This window comes from Macrobrachium rosenbergii, chromosome 42 (assembly GCF_040412425.1).
Source record: "Macrobrachium rosenbergii isolate ZJJX-2024 chromosome 42, ASM4041242v1, whole genome shotgun sequence".
NCBI lineage: Eukaryota > Metazoa > Arthropoda > Malacostraca > Decapoda > Palaemonidae > Macrobrachium > Macrobrachium rosenbergii.
In genome coordinates, this window is record NC_089782.1 from 25,788,805 (window position 1) to 25,805,195 (window position 16,391).

Here is a 16,391-nt window from a genome sequence, read left to right on the forward strand (position 1 = left end):
GGGAGCATTAAGAAATCTCGGGGAACTTTCCGTGTTTTCGTGTGTTTATACCCGACGTTCTTTCGAAATTTGGTAAAACTACTGCCTTGTTCTTGTTAAAAACTCACGGTGAGATGACCCATGCTTCTGATTTTTCCTCGGAAACCAATTCGCGGTGAAATCACGACAGAGGCGAACGATGTTCCAACGGCGCCCTCTCTAATGTTTACAAATATTTAAAGGTACCGCTCATGAATGGGTCTCTGCGCCAACGTAGTATAATCCACCAATCACTTCAATGGGTTTGCCGTAGTAGTAGTATGACGTCATTAGCATTGATCTTGGGAGCTAAAGTATATTTTACTAAAAAGAAAGGTTACACAAAATCTTCAAATTCATTTTGGCATTGTAAGCTAATGATATTGCAATAAAATTAAAATTATTGATAAACAACAATGATTTATGAGATTAAAACCCTTGAAAAGATATGTTTTGCTTACCAGTCACGACGAAGTAACCTATATTTTCCCGCGTTTTTGTTCCAGCAATTTCCTAATCAAAACATGTCTGCCACATGGGCCATATCAAGACCTTGGTAAGTGAGAATTACGCTAAAATAACTACTAAATTAGACGTTAATGCTGGTACATACATATTTAGTGAGTTCTTAAGAAGGGAACGTCCTGGCGGATGTAAACATCAAAACGTGTCTCCAACGATAATGTTTATTTTATGGGTGTAAACAAGGTATTCTACGTCACGTGGTGCTAGTTCTGTAGATTTTATGCGCAGTTTCTTTTACTGTAGTCTACAGATTATCGCGGCTATGAAATCGTTCAGCCCAGTTCACTTGTGTGACGTATTTCTCATTTTAATTATTATCAAGTGAAATCTTTTTTGCTACGTGCCGTCGGAAAGATGATTACATCTGATTATGAAATTGGGTCAGTCCCACAAAAAATATCACCACTGGTATCAGTTTCGTGTGACTTGTTTCTCGTTCTGCTTATTACCACATTACATATTTGCGCACGTTACAAATGCTGGTGGCAAGCAACCTGCCTCTCTTATTCGGGAAGAGTGAAACTGGACAAGTGCGTATGCCTTCTGCCCACTGTCTCTGGACAGGTTGGTAACCCATGACCATAACCTAGTTAAATGACTTTGCCTAGACATGTTAGGTCGTCTAGCTTCAACCACAGAGGCATGACGCCGTCCATGAACAGGCCTATGCAGTCAGGTTGTAGATGCATACAATTTGGAAGTTGTTAGTCTTAATTGTTGAATTAGCCCTGAGTCTATTTTATTTCTTTTCCTCTTTCACCCTGGGTTACACCAGAACTCATAACCTGGGTCTACTCTATACCTTTTTTTTTTTTTTACCACAAATCCTGTATCTTTAGAAACCAAATTTTAATAAGAAATGTATATTTTCCTCTTCCCTAGCCTAATGATTGAGCTTCAAATTTAATTCTCCCATCATGAAGATAACACGCTAGTTAGCCTAGCCTATTTCTAGCCTAGGATATAGAAATAGAGGTTTGGCTAAGTTTTTGAAAGTGATGCCAACTATTTAGGCTAACCTAACTTTAAAACTTGAAAACAAGTCATCTGAGTAGTTTGTAGGGTAGGGTAGGCCAGCTCAATTCATTTTGAAAAGGAAGCCCAAATGTTATTTAAACGTCGTTAAACATAGTAATATGCGTGTGCCAGGCTAAGTTAATAAGCACTCTGTCCAGAGTCAACTTTCATATAAAGCAAGAAAGCACAACTCATTCTTTATGTAACGGTTTTCAAGTCAAAGATATATTGGAAATTATGGTACCATCACCTTCAGCGTGTACCATTACAGTAAATGCAGATTTATGTATATTTCCATCAACCTTTAGCATGTATTCCTACAGTAGATGGAGATTTATAAATATTTCTGTCATGATTGAGCCCCAGATTACAGTCTTCAGGACAAAGCTTAGTTGCTTGAAAACATTCAGTATTGTATGAGGATCAACATATCTTTTGAAGAGAATCTGCCATTTTCACAAGATATGTCAATCTATCCTTTTCTCAGCTTGTTTGTTGATAAAGGGAGAAATTATCTTTTGCAGAAGTACTAAAGTTTTTGAAAGCCTGCCTTTCAGAAATTATCTTTTGAAGTAGCAGAAAACTTTTTGGAAGGCTTGCTTCTTGATGGCATGTAACAAACAATGTTTCATCAAATGTGTAATCACTCCTTATTTCAGATAGTTCAGTTTTTTCAGCTCAGAAAACTACTTCCCTCTCCTTAAGAAACAAGAAGTAGATGGAACTTGCCACACTGTGGCTCTCCATTTTGCATTTCTATATGCCTTTTTGAGTATGGGTTAGATAAAACCTTCATTGTCTTCCTATTTTTAACAGCAGTAATTGATGTGCTAGTTTAGTGCTAATGCTTTGGTCACTGCTGGAGATTGGTTCTATGTTGTCTTTTCTAGTGACAATTACTCTTGTGTAGGCCAATATCCATGGTTTCTGATGGTGATGTATCTCAGACTGCTATTCTCAGTTCCTCTGCTGGCATCATTTTAGAGATACATAGAGTTGGTAGTAGTTCTCTCAAGTCATAATCACCACTGATTTTTGACAGGCTAATATGGGCAGAAGAGGACATAGGCTTCGAAGTCGGTCTATATATCATGCATGGGCCTATATGATAGTCCCACTCTATATGCTGTTTCCATTCTTCTAGATTTTGTTTTTATTTTAGCAGCACATGATGAATTAGCCAGATTTCATGTAGGGCACTGAATTGAGGATAGAGAATTGTTTTCATCACATACAAAACAGCATACTGTTTTGAATTTTATTGAGAATTCAGTTTTTGATTCTTCGTAGCTATTATGAGATGTCACATTGGTTTGTTTTGCTAGTGCAGTATATGTGCTCTTCAGAATTCACTGAGAAATCAGTATTACCATAACGTAGCACTATATGCTGATCTGTTTTACTACCAATAATATGCTTACCCTAGTGATCTTGGTATTGGAGTAATGTCCCTTACATGTCTCAGTGAAGGGAGAGTTGGTTGTCTGAATCAGTCTGTTATTTAGAAATTTTTAATCCCCCCTTCTTGTGAAACTCAATTACGTAGGGCATTGGTGGGACAAGACCTTTATTAAGGAGAGGTTACCTCCTTTTAGGTGAGCAGAAAATGGTTACTGGGGTTAAACTTCCATGATCATTTTCATTGCATGGAGCCTTCTATAACCACCTTTGTGAATGGCTTTCAAATGCATAGTTGGAGTTCACCTCTTGGCATACAAAAAGTTAAGTATACCTTAGTTTTACCAGACCACTGAGCTGATTAACAGCTCTCCTAGGGCTGGCCCGAAGGATTAGACTTATTTTATGTGGCTAAGAACCAATTGGTTACCTAGCAAAGGGACCTACAGCTTATTGTGGAATCTAAACCACAAGTCTGCACCAGGTGAGGTCTGCCATGGAATGAAGGCATTAACATGAAAGAAGTGGTTTGGTTCATAGTAATGCCAAGGTTATCAAAAGGCATCATTCAAAGAACAAGGAGGGAAGAAAATGTAGGGTAGAAGAGATTAAACAGCCAAGGGGAAAGAAGGAAATTGGAATGGATAAGTAAAACACTCGGAAGGGGTTGTAATACTGGGCTCAGAGTATGCTACAAAGAACCTTTTTATAATGTGTACAGTATGCCACGAAAGGCTCACTGACAGCACTTCCCTTGTATATGGAACTGAGATATTTAGGTATATTTGTAAAATAAGAACATAATCTGAAATTTCCTGTATCTATGAAACAAAACTCATATAAGGTTTTTAATTTGATATGGCAAAGGAACTGTGAAATGTTGTTAATACTCATATAAACTCATATTAGAAATAAACATGTTATTAAGATAAAATTCTTTACATTTCTTCCAGCCCAAAGGAATTGAGGACACAGAGGCACCATGAGGGCTGCTATAATGCTTTTATGGCCCTAGCCTAGGATGACCCATGATTTCCAGCTATGTAAGTATGTGGTGTGTCATAAAGCATTTATGGGAAGAATATTCTGTTATTAAGAAGATAATTTCATAATGCAATACCCATTAATCATAATTCTGCTTATTCCATGTAAATTGGACCCTTCAGCATTTAGCTGAAGAGTTGAAAAAAGAAAGGTCTCACCCTGCATGCACAGCCTGTCTGCAACACCTCATTTCCATGTGTAGCTCAGATTGCACTGGATGTGTGCAGAGCATTCCAACTCTACATCAGAGTTCTTTCCCAGTTTTTGTGCTTTTTCATCTATTTTTATTTATTTATTAATTTGTGTTCTTTCATGCTCACATTTTCTGAAAAGTTTACATGTGCATTCCTTTTTCCCCATTAATGGATTTAAGGGTTTGGTGTTCATTCCTTTTTGTGTTGTTTTGCATCAGACATTGTTCTCTGTCACCAACTGGTCTCTATGAGAAAACACTATTTAATGTCCGTTCCATTAATGAGTTCCTTTTTAATTCATTTTGCATTCCCACCTGGCTTGTGTAGCCTTTATCAGCGATTTTCATTAGTTGTATGTTCATTAATATGTGTATTATCTCCAGTTTTTGCATATATTTTTGCTTATTCTTTTTTTATTTATACCAAAATCCTTTCTCAAGACTGAATTAATATTTATATTGTGTTATTCTTTTTTTTACATAGTCACAGTTAGTGTTTTTGTTCTGCTTAGGGTATCACAATGCCTGATAACTTAAAATCATTCATTCTGCTTATGATAACAGCTGCTCCGCACTCTTTGTCTATATATTCATATCCGTTTCTTATATTGTTAATGTTGCACTTCCTCCCGCTTGTGCTAATATTCAGGGAAAAATGTTACTATAGTCACACCTATTCTCCTTTCACAGAATGGTAGTGCCTACAGTTTTTCGGTTGCCCTCAGTCAAGTCGTGTGGGGATTCTGTTTTCCCTTCATGGTGGGTGACGTGCTTGTATTAAAGTTAGATGGTTTGTTTCCAGCCACTTCCTCTTGAGTCTTTATTAGAATGTGCCATGTCCCTGTGCCACTTTCCCTCTTAGAAAGATGGTTGTGTGTGTGTGAGCGCTTCCTTCAGGGTCTTGTTAAAATCTTCCTGTCATTGCTAGCTTCAGGGCTCAAGCTCTTTGTCTGTTGTTCCTTTTGTCCTGTGCTGGGGGTGCTTCTGGTTGGAGTATAGTGCCTTCTCCTCTCTGATTGAACCTGCCGGTTGTTCATGAGCCCGTGTTTCAACTCTCCTTCAGCTTTGTATGCTGGTTTGCTGTTCAGTGGCAGTGACTCCCCTTTCTTTGGTTATGTCCTTTCAACCCTGTTCCCACTTTGATGCCTGTCCCTTCTCTTTGTTGGGCCAGCTTCTAGCTCTTTGCGTACTTTTGTCTGCCTTTATGTTCTCAGCCTCCCGTTCTTCCCCATCAGATTTTTGGAGAATCAGTATAGTCTTTTTGCCTCTGGCAGGATTGAGAACTACATTTTTTTAGATATCTGCTGGTTTTGTTTTTTCCAGTCTATCATCATCTTATACCATCCTCTGCTGGGCCATATACTGTTGTTACCCTTGATTTTTTTTTTTAAACTCCTTCTCTGCCTTTTTATTTTAGCGTGTGTGGTTCTGCATAGGAGTGTCTGGTCATTTCCCTTCAACCCCCTTGTTCCATTTTCCTGAGGAGTTCTGGGAGTTGCACTGGGCCCTTCTTTAGTCTCCTGTTTTCTCACAGCCAAGTCACCTTATACCCATATTTGTCGTCTCATGCCCTTGAGGGTATTGCCTCCTCGAGTCCTTTTCATGATTTGGTCATCCCTTGGGTTCTTCTGTCCACTTGTGTTGAGCTAACACCCAAACATTGCCATTTCTCATGTGCCTTTGAGTGATTCCTTTAGTAGTTCTTGTTTAATGTCTGCTTGACATCTGTAGGGTCTTTGCAGTATTCTCTTGTTTTCCTTGTTTGTCTTAGTCCTCCTTGTGACTCCTTGGCTTCTTTAGTATTACACTTGTTTTGCAGCAATCCTTTCTGTGTCTGCCAGTCTCTTTTATAGCTGTTTCTTGCTTCTCATTTTGAGAGCTTTATGGGATGCAGAAGTTCCTCCTTATTCTTATTCTCCCTAAACGCCTCATTTGGATTCCCCCAACTCCATAGTCCATTTGTCTATTGCATGAAAAGTTTTGTGCTCTTTCTGAAGTGGGACTTCACCCTAATTGGAATGGTTGTTGTAAGGGCTCCGGAGTGCCAGTCTTTTCCTGCTGTTGGTCTGCTGTCACTCCATGTTCTGCATGCCTGAGTTTGTGAGTTTGTGATGTTGGCAGGTGTACCTTTCTAGGTCTTAGCTGTTGCTTCTGTCCAGTTTTGTGCTTTCTTCCCAGTGAAACTGAATCTTTGGTTCACATCCCAGTCTGCACAGACCAAATGTTGTGAACGCTGCTGTGGCGGACAGAACAGGCATGATAATTAAGGGTCATTCTCCTCACAAACTGCAAAGCTTTACCTGGCAGACCTTGTTACCTTCACTGGGGCATACTGGAACTGGGTAAAATCACTGATGGCCTGGGGAATGAACTTTGCTAATGGCCAAAACAACTCACTGAACTCACCACTTCACTTATCACATTCCATTCAAGAGAAGGAAATAGGTACATATATTCAGGTATAATCTCTCAAATGCTTGAGGCCATTCCCTGTGGTAGTTACCAGCAAAATTTTCAAAATCTGTGTTGAAAAGAGTTAAAATAAAGTGGAAATTATAATCTAAAAATTTAAAAATATATATGCTAATAAAGCTTCCTGGGAAGTGAGGCACAAGACAGAAAAAAAAACATATACTCAGATCCCCATACTGATGCTCAAGAAGATAATTCAATAGGATGTTAACAAACTAGACAAAGAAGACATTGTGAATTACACTCTTCCCCAGAAAGAACAACAATCTAGGTAGACAGAGACATACGGGAGTCAGTTCCCTCCAATGGACAAATAACACCATAAAGGAAGTATTAAGCCAGGTTGAGGATAGAGAAAAATTGAGAAAAAATTTAACTCAAGACCAATAAGGCAAAAGGCTGGGAGTACACAGCAATGAGCTGGAAGAGACCTGCTGAGATGTTGACACTATGAAGTCACCTAACAGAATGAGGGAGAAGTGACAGGCTATAGATGTAGCAGGTGTGTTCTTTTCAGGCCAGTCATGAGACTGGGATGAGTTACACACTACTGGAAGGATTCAAGGAAGACAAATGACCAGCCTTGAACTCTTCAAAATCCCTTAAGGGGATTATTTCAAGTTCAAAGCCCCCCCCTGAATTGTCTTCCCTGGATCCTGCCAGTAGGACTGTACTTCTGAGCCCTTTCATCTTGCTGGAGAATCTGTTGAGCCAGCTGGTATGATTGTGCCCACGACTATGAATGCTGGCCTTTCCAGTTCCTGAGGTGCTGATGCAGTTCTGGGCCCTATTCTCAGGGTGGCTGGGATAGGGGCTCTTCACGTTGTCGGAGTGGATGCTCCAGTGATTTGTCTCCTGACCAAGCTGGATCCAAAGCATACCAGGCAGGTCAAGACAATAATGTTTGGGTGATGATGATAGTAATAATCACCAAAAACAAGTGTCATGCAGCATTTTGTTAGCAGTAAGCAGGAAAAACTATTACACACTGCGTATTTATAAAAAACTGAAAAGATATTAACTTTAAATATATAGATGCAGTACACTGCTGAAAATATTTAGAATGCATAAAAAATCATTTTAACTAGAGTGGAAAGCGAAACAAGCAAAACTTATCACGCACACAGGCAAGCACATAAAATAACATAACACTAAATAAATTATTACTATTATTATTATTAATTATTATTTATTTTGTAGAAGACTTTCTATTTCCTTATTAGGACTTCTCTTCATTGGAGGTGCATGCTAACAACCTATATTTGTCATTTCATGGGAAAAGTAAAAATCTGGATTCTGCCTCTTTATATGTTCTTTACAGTTAGTTCTATACAGTTGTTGCCGTGGCGTTTATGAACTCTTCTGTCATTCTCCAGTGAGGCTAGTAGGCGACAGCAGATTGCATAGGTCCCTCTGAGTTTATACGGGCTTCAGGGGTCATGGGCAGCAATTCTGATTGGTTGCATTCGGCGAACTGCTAATTTTGCGCAAAGTGATCGGACAGATCTTCGCAACCTGGAATATAATTCATTTCCAGCGTTCCCATTGGCCTGCCGTTGCGTGATGTCATGCTGACATCATCGGTAGTTTAGCTGCTATTAGGAGGATGAATGATGTCATTATTTACTCTTTCTGTCATAAATAATGACATCATTCATCCTCCGCCCAATAGTACAACCAATTGGACGACATCAGATAGTTTGGCTGCTATTGGCGGAGGATGAGATGATGTCATTATTTTTCTTTCTGTTGTAACGACATCATCATTTCCCCTCCACCCAGTAGCAGCTAAAACTACCAATGATGTCAGTCAGCATGACATCACGCAATGCAGGCCAATGGGAATGCTGGGAATGAATGATATTCCCGGTGTTACGAAGATCTGTTAGGATTGAGCCACAAGAAAATTTTTTGCCTTGAAGTTCAGCATCGCAACCAATCAGGAATTGGCTGTCCATGACCCCTCGGCTGAAGCCCGCAGATCGTCAGAGCGACCTATGCAATCTGCGATCTCTCACTAGCTCCCTGGAGAATGACAGAAGAGTCTGTCAACCGCCACGGCAACAACTGTATAGAACTAACTGTATATAATATATAAAGCAGAATCCAGATTTTTTACTTCTTTTCCCCATGAAATGACAAAATATAAGCGCCAGCTGTTAGCAACGCAATTTCCACGAAGAGAAGTCCGCTAAGGAAAATAGAAAAAGTCTTCTACAAAAATAAATGCAGTAACAGCAATATTTAATAGAACCTGTTTAAAAGAGGTCTACAAATTATTATTATTATTTATTATTATTATTATTATTATTATTAGTTATTATTATTATTTATTGTTATTATTATTATTATTATGTGTGTATTATTATTATTATTATTATTATTATTATTAGTCAGTAGATGAACCTATTCATGAACAAGACAGGGCCATTGACTTGAAATTCACGCTTCCAAAGAATATGGTGTTCATTAGGAAGAAGTAAGGGAAGTAAGGGAAATACAGAGAAGAGGCCCCACTTATTAAAAAAATAATTAATAAAAAATAAAAAAATAAAATTGATAAGTAGATAAAAATGTATTAAAATGCAAGAAGAGTAGTAGGTAGTGATGCATTGCATTTTCACTTTAAAATTCTCTAAGTTCCTACTGCACGACATCTCCGGAGTAAGGACCCTGGAACTGAGAAGTTCGGCAGCGGTATTTACTGTATATGTGGTGCTGCTGTTCACTGAATCTGGTTGCTCTGAGCAGATAAAGGGGGATCTGTTAATTCAGAATGAAAGATCTCTGTTGAAGTACAACTTACGAAAAGTGTCAAACAAGAGACCACCCGTCGATGGTCCAAGTCATAACTGCTAATGTTAGGGAACAGAAACCTACCACCATAAACCACTCTGACTAAAAGAGCTAAATCTCTGGCAGAAGCAGACTTCCACACCAGAGAACAGCATTCCATTAAAGGAAGTAAAATGACCAAAAACAGGTTGCAATGATTTTATCACTGTTATAAATATATGTGGCCTTATGAACAATACCTAACTTCGTGCGGCATTTGTTGAAACTTTTGTTAAATGTGAGTCAAATAGTTACGCCTAGAATAGCTTCAGACTCGGTGCACACACACACACACACACATAGCAAAGCTCCATCCACCTAAAGGGGTGGATGGGGTGGGAAATCTGTAGGTCTGCTAATCACTAGTGTTTTTGTGTTAGCGGAGTTCCACCTCATACTCCACTGGTTACACCATTACCTGATCCTGTCCATGTCCCCACTGAGGCTGAGGACAGCTTCATTTCTCATAAGTGGAGACTTTGCTACACTCGTGAGTGTAGCACCATTGGCATACTGAATAATCTTGTTTTCCAGGCCAACAACCATATCGCTTGTATACACTAAAAATAACAGTGGACCAAGAATACTGCCCTGTGGAACTCCAGACATAGTAGGTCATGGTTCACTAAAGATCCCATTTATAAACAAGTGCCTTGTGATTTACTAAATCAGAAGCAACACTAAAATCTATTTGAATTACCTACACTCAACCCTTAACAAGGTTCTTGCAAACATGTCAAGTCAAAGAGTATTGCAGGTACCCATCTGCTTCCTGTATGTATATTGACTTTATCCTTGAGATTCCACATACTTATATAACGGCTTGAAATTAAGTTTTTCAGCAACTTTGGAGAGCACAGGGAGAATAGAGGTTGGCCTGTAGTTACTGCAGTCTGCAGATATGCCATTTTAGAACAGGCACTGTATTACTAAGCTTGCACTCATCCACAAAGATCCTACGTCGACATAAAAAAATCAATAAAATCTAGTAATCTTTGGAGACAACACATCAGAAACTTTTTAAAAAAAAACAAAGGGAAGAAACCATCAGAATCTTCTTAACTCCAGCTAAGCTGTCAAGATTTTCCAGAATTTTATTACCATCCGTGGAGCGAAATGCAAATTTTGTAAGAATAGGTTCAGGATGACAATTATCAGGAAGAGGGATATCCTCAGCTGATTGCTTAGCTTCAAAAGCTTGATGAAGCAGTTCAGCCTTTTCCCTTGGGCCAGTAACCAATCTACCATCATCTGTTAGTAGTGGTGGAATGGGAGACAAGCCTGACCCAAAGACAGAGACAGATGATGCCAATTTGTAATATCTCTTGGCTGTATGGAAAGTTCTATTCGCAGCATGACGAGACTCAATAAAAATGGTGTAATTTTCATTGGACGATTTTGTCTCCATGTGTTGAATTGGTCTGTTTGTCATGGTAGACTTGTTTTCTGGGGTGAAAGTTATCAGGAAATCAGAATCCAGAAAATAACCCAAAGACACCTGCAGAAAGGTGGCTGGGTGCCTCTGGCCCTGTAATGAAAAAATTCAGAGGAAGGAAAAAATATGTAGAACTGTCTGTTAAAACATTTCAGGGGTAAAAAATGTATTATACGAAAACGGAAATGATGGGTAAAGCAATCCAAGAACAGAGGAGACTGTGAACTGTGAACAAGTCCACAGACACAGGAAGTGGTCCTAGTTGCCACCCAAGACTCTAGGGAGACTGCACCAACTACCACCTTCCACCACTTCATGGTAACAGCCAGGCATTTTACTCCAGGCTTGGAGTGTCTGGGACTTTATGCAGATGTATGAAAGGTTGAGTAACAGTACTGTAATGGGTTTTGTGGTTAAACAGATAAGAGATTATGATTTGACTGGATATGTACATTACAAGTACCCTTTGATTGACAAAACACCCCTTAGTACGAGGAAGTCTCACCATTCATTAACTATCTCCCTAAATAATTAGTTATTGAGTGGTCTTTTTGTATGCCATTAAGGTATATAAATACAAATAATTTTTGTCTGTGAACCCTGAAATGTAAAATTTTCTTTGTCTCTCTCTCTCTCTCTCTCTCTCTCTCTCTCTCTCTCTCTCTTTAACAGTCCCAGAAACTGAAATGATTTTTCTAACCAAGAATAACATGAAGAAAAAGAAAACATTTGGCTTGGAAATAGTACACTTGCTTTTTTGAAAGTATTTCATTTTGAGGGCTTAAAATAATGTGATTAAATGTAAATCAGAGTCATTATTGGTGGTAGCAAATAAATAGTATGGAATGGTTGGTGCCTTTTCAGGGTGTGAGGATTGTCAGCAAAGTCTAGAAGGTGATTGTGAAGAGCATGGTCCATTACAGAAAGTAGCAGACACAGAAGTATCAACACGTGCACGGCGTTCGATACCCCACATTTTGTTGCTGAAAGACGAAGTTACTCATACAGGTATAGTCTCACAGCTCAACAAATCAGGGTGTCAAGTTGCCTCTGTTGTTGGATGCTTTACCCCCTTTTTGAGGGTGTTCAAGCTTCCTGAACCAAGCCTTATGCCCTGACAATCATCATCGTCAGCAAGAGCTTTTAAGATACCCATCCCATCAAATGAAACCTTCAGATCAATATCCGTAAGGTCTTTACTAATGTATTTGTATGGCAGTGATCACTTCATCTTGATTGAAATCACATAATTTTTGTCTATTAACTTAACTGTCATAACTTTCCATAAATCAGCTTCCTAGAATATAGTTCATTAGGGTAAATGAGAATTACCTTGTTAGCCAAATGAATTGTTGAAATGCCAGTTTTTGAGGCATATCAGGACTGAAGGGAGATTCATTTAATGGGGAAAGGAAAGCTAGTTTTGCTTGAAGATTTAGGTCATTTCATGTTGTGTGATTTACAAACCTTGTGTTACTCCGATAATATGAGTTTAGTCATCAGCAGGCAAAATAAGTTGTTTGCAGGTGAGTAAGGGGACCTTTTTACTGTTACAAATATCATGGCCAGTTTGTCTTTTATACAATATACACATGTATTAGGTCCAGTCTTCCTTATTCTTCATCTATGCAACTTTACACCTTGTTGATAATATGAATGTCCTTTGCCTTAGAGTTGGTAGTAAATAGAAGAGCATAGGTTTTGCATAAAAAATCAGCATGCTTTGCCTGTTGGGCAAGTTGTGCTGTGGTACGATCGTTTTTTTTAAACAGTCATATGATACTAGATGCATAGAGTAATTATTTGTAAGTCCTGGTCTTGCACAAATACAGTACATATTTAACTTTGAGTGCTATTGCTATCTTTTTTCCAATGTAAAAAATCTGGTATTTTAATATATATTTTAACATTTCATCGCAATCCCAGCAGTTACATATGCTCACATTTGTGGTCTTCGAATGTCCTAGACACTGCAGTCTTTTGTCTACCAGAGCATGATGCATGTCCCACCTGGATCCTAGGGTACATGTTAGTCATGTGCTTTCATGTTCATGTCAATAGAACTGTTAAGATTGAACAGAATTTTCAGGTTATTCTCTGTTGCCTTTGTTTTCATCTCTTCATATATTTTATCTTATTTCATCCTTTTCCAGCCTAATTTTTCTTTCATCTTCCATTGGTGATAATTTTCTGGTTGGATACACGTAATCCAACAAGTTGGCACCTTATGATTTTCAGGTGTCTCTTTGGAAGCAATTAGCCTTAGTGTTGTCAAAGAACAGAACCTCAACATAGTTTCAGCAATAGCTCCAATGTTTGGTTTTTGGTGGTGCCGGGATATATGGATTAGTGCTTAATTGAAGATGGTGATAATCAGTTTTCTATTTTCTCCTGTACCTAATGGGTTTCCATTTGTAAAGTTTGATACTTGTCTTCTATTGTTTCACTGTCCCCCCCATATTTTTAGTATGTAACCTCGTCAAACTCGCACAGGTTAACCCATGCCTGACGGGGAGAGATGTGCTTGGCCCACCTCACCTGCAACGTGTCAGGACTGGCCACCCGATCACTGTTAATTTTACTATAGAAAGTAAGATGGGTCAGGATTGCTGTCATGGATATGTCTGCTTGTACTTCAGTTCCCAGATCAGCAGCAGAATCTTCCCCATCCTTGGTGGTGGTCAAAGATTGTTCTTGGAAGAGTTTTAAGGTCAGCTGTCCAGTAAACCAGGACACCTCACTTACCACCCCTCATTCATCAACACAGTTGCCTGCTGCTCTGCCAGCCGATTTTCCTACACTGATGTCAAAGGTTAGGCAGTGGAAGAAGCATGGCAAGTAGGAATGTGCTTACAAACGTACAGTTTCATTATAATACCTTACCACACTGTAAAAGCTTTAATCTCTTAAATTTTCGACATCGTCCGAGATATATTTTTTTCAAACTTTGTTTGGAACACTGATATAATTGGCGGAGACCCAAACCCACCGAATGTTGGGGTGGTGGAAGGATCGACAGCCCAGGAAACAGCTTCAGTTTCAATCTTCGGCATGTTGTGAACGTGATCTCACACGTCCGTTCGATCTCAAACTGTTTGGATTCACTTCACTCTTGCGCTTCTTTTGTATGTCTTTTTGGTGAAGTACTCAGTGTCTTGTTTGTTAACCTAGCTAGCTTAGCTCCGTGAAATAGGTAGCTATGTCGGATTCCAGCTTCTCTGGATCTAGAGTTTAAAGAGGGAATTTGTGCTCTTCTAAACTTGTTAAACTTAAGTACAACCGCTCTTTGTGTATGGCATGTAGGTCAGGAGTGTTCCCAGGAGAACACATGCAGTGAGTATATTGAATGGGGTCAGGAGTTTTGGCACACATACAAATTCCCATCAGGTAAAGCTGGTTAAGGATAGGGATAGGAAGGCTTTTAAGCATAAGGAAGCTAGGCTAACTTTTTCGCGGATGGCATCATTGTCATCCCCTTTACCGGCTGTTCCTTCTCCCCTCATCCTCCCTCCTCTACTGCTGCTCTTTCCCCTCCTCCTGTTCCCCCCTCTTCTTCACCAGCTTCCCAGTATGTTTTCCCTAAAGCCAAGCCCAGCCTCGAGGCTGATAAATCAGAATTTGATCTCTTCAGAACTCAAATGGAAGCGCAAATGAACGTTTTCATGGATTCTGTCTTAAGTTTAGTGCGTTCGCGCCATAGTCCAGGCATTAGTGTTGGTGATGACGTCAGTGTTGTTCGTGATCGTGTTTCAGGTGAGTCTGCTCATTTTTCTGACTTTTGAGCAAAGGCAGCAGTCCTGAGGCTACGGTAAAGGTCAGAAATTTTGCCCACGAGCAGGCTCGTCCTCTAAGGCAATCAAAAGCCTTAGTCCTAATGTAAAGATGAAGCTTGACTCCTCGCGAAGCGCGAAAAGCTTCAAGAGTCGACGCCGCTAGTTCGTAGGTTTCTCCATCATTCGTCACTTTCTCGACATTGTCGATGTCACAGGATCGTGTCCCCAGAAGCTTCATCAAGACGTTCGACTTGAAATGTCACTCCCTAAAGGGTAAGTTCTTCAGATGAGAGTAGCAGCAGTTCATCTTCAGTCTCTTCATCTTCCAGCTCTTTCAGATCCTCCCCTCCTCGTCATCGCAGAGTGGGATCATGCCTCTCGACCCTTGAAGAGGCAATCTCCTTATAATTCCTGCCCTAGGGACCCTAAACTCTGTAAGAAAAGGACAGCTAGCCCTACACCTGGTCACTCAGCATGGGATTCTGATCAAGAAGATCCATTTCAGACGCTCTCTCCCAAGTCACCTAAGTCATTCAAGATGCCTAGCCCTCTCCAGAAGGATCTGCCTCAATTTCCCGTGCCTCTTCCTCCTCCTCCTCCAGGAATCTAGTCTGCTGGAAGAGAAGCTAGAAAAGGTAGTCCGCAAAGTGCTTTGTATTCCTGGGGACCAACAGTTGTTCTTCCTCAACTCCTGGACGATCTTGGCACGGAACCGATTCTTCTGGTGAAGAGGAAGGTCCCGCATGACTCAGTGCCCTTCCCATTACGCTTCTCTCTGCTCAACTTTCTGTTGCAGTCGTACCCTCAACATTTTCAGCTGACAGCCCCTCTTGCCCGATTCCACGTTGCTACTGGGAAAACAGTGTTCTAACACTTCCTCCCCAAATTGGTACTCTCCACTGCCTCCAAGAAAGCCTTGAAGGAGGTAGAGGCATATGAAGCCAAGAGATCCTCGGTAAATCGTCTTTTCGTGCCCTCCTTCAAAAGCTGTCGAAAAGGAGGCAAAATTATTACAGCACAGGAACTTCTCCTTCACTAGGCTCTGCAATCTCAGCACAAGGACTTTTGTCTCCCTGTGGACCCTTCAAGACGCATTTCCTTTGAAGCTGCCAAGACTTTCTTTTCTGCACTGATGTAGAATACCTTTCCAAAAACCTCACAAGCTCCTAGAGATTGTCAGTTTTCTCGATTGGTCAATGGGAGCTATTTTTAATCAGTTTTCTTGATTGGTCAGTGGGAGCTATTTTTAAACAAGTTGAGCGGTCTAATATTGCAGAAGACGCCTTGGAGAATCACGGATTCCTTACCTGCACCGACATTGCTATCCATGATGCGGCAGGCTTAATCTTTCTCCCTTTCGCCATGGCCACTCTGAAGAAGTGGGAGACTTGGTGCTCTTTCTTATCTAAGGCTGTGACTTCTTCGCAAGAAGGCCGTTGATGTTCGCACCTTTTTTGACAAGGAAGGCCTTTTCCAGAATCGATAGTGAAAGACATCCTTTCAGCCATGGATAAGAAGACGTGTCGACATCCTGTCTATGTCTTCTGCCAAACCCAGGCCTGCTCCCCGCTCCTTCAACCAAGATGGTGTCTCCTCTACCAGACATCCGCTTCAGTAACGCCAGACCCAAACCTTACTCAAGGCCCCGCTCCAACTCCAGAGGTTACAAGTTCTCCCTCTA

At 40.1% G+C, this 16,391-nt stretch overlaps 1 pseudogene; it reads left to right on the forward strand.

Moving 5' to 3' along the window:
• Positions 1-544: 544 nt before the first annotated feature.
• Positions 545-16,391, forward strand: part of LOC136828103 (zinc finger protein PLAG1-like) — a 31,750-nt pseudogene continuing 15,903 nt past the window's right edge.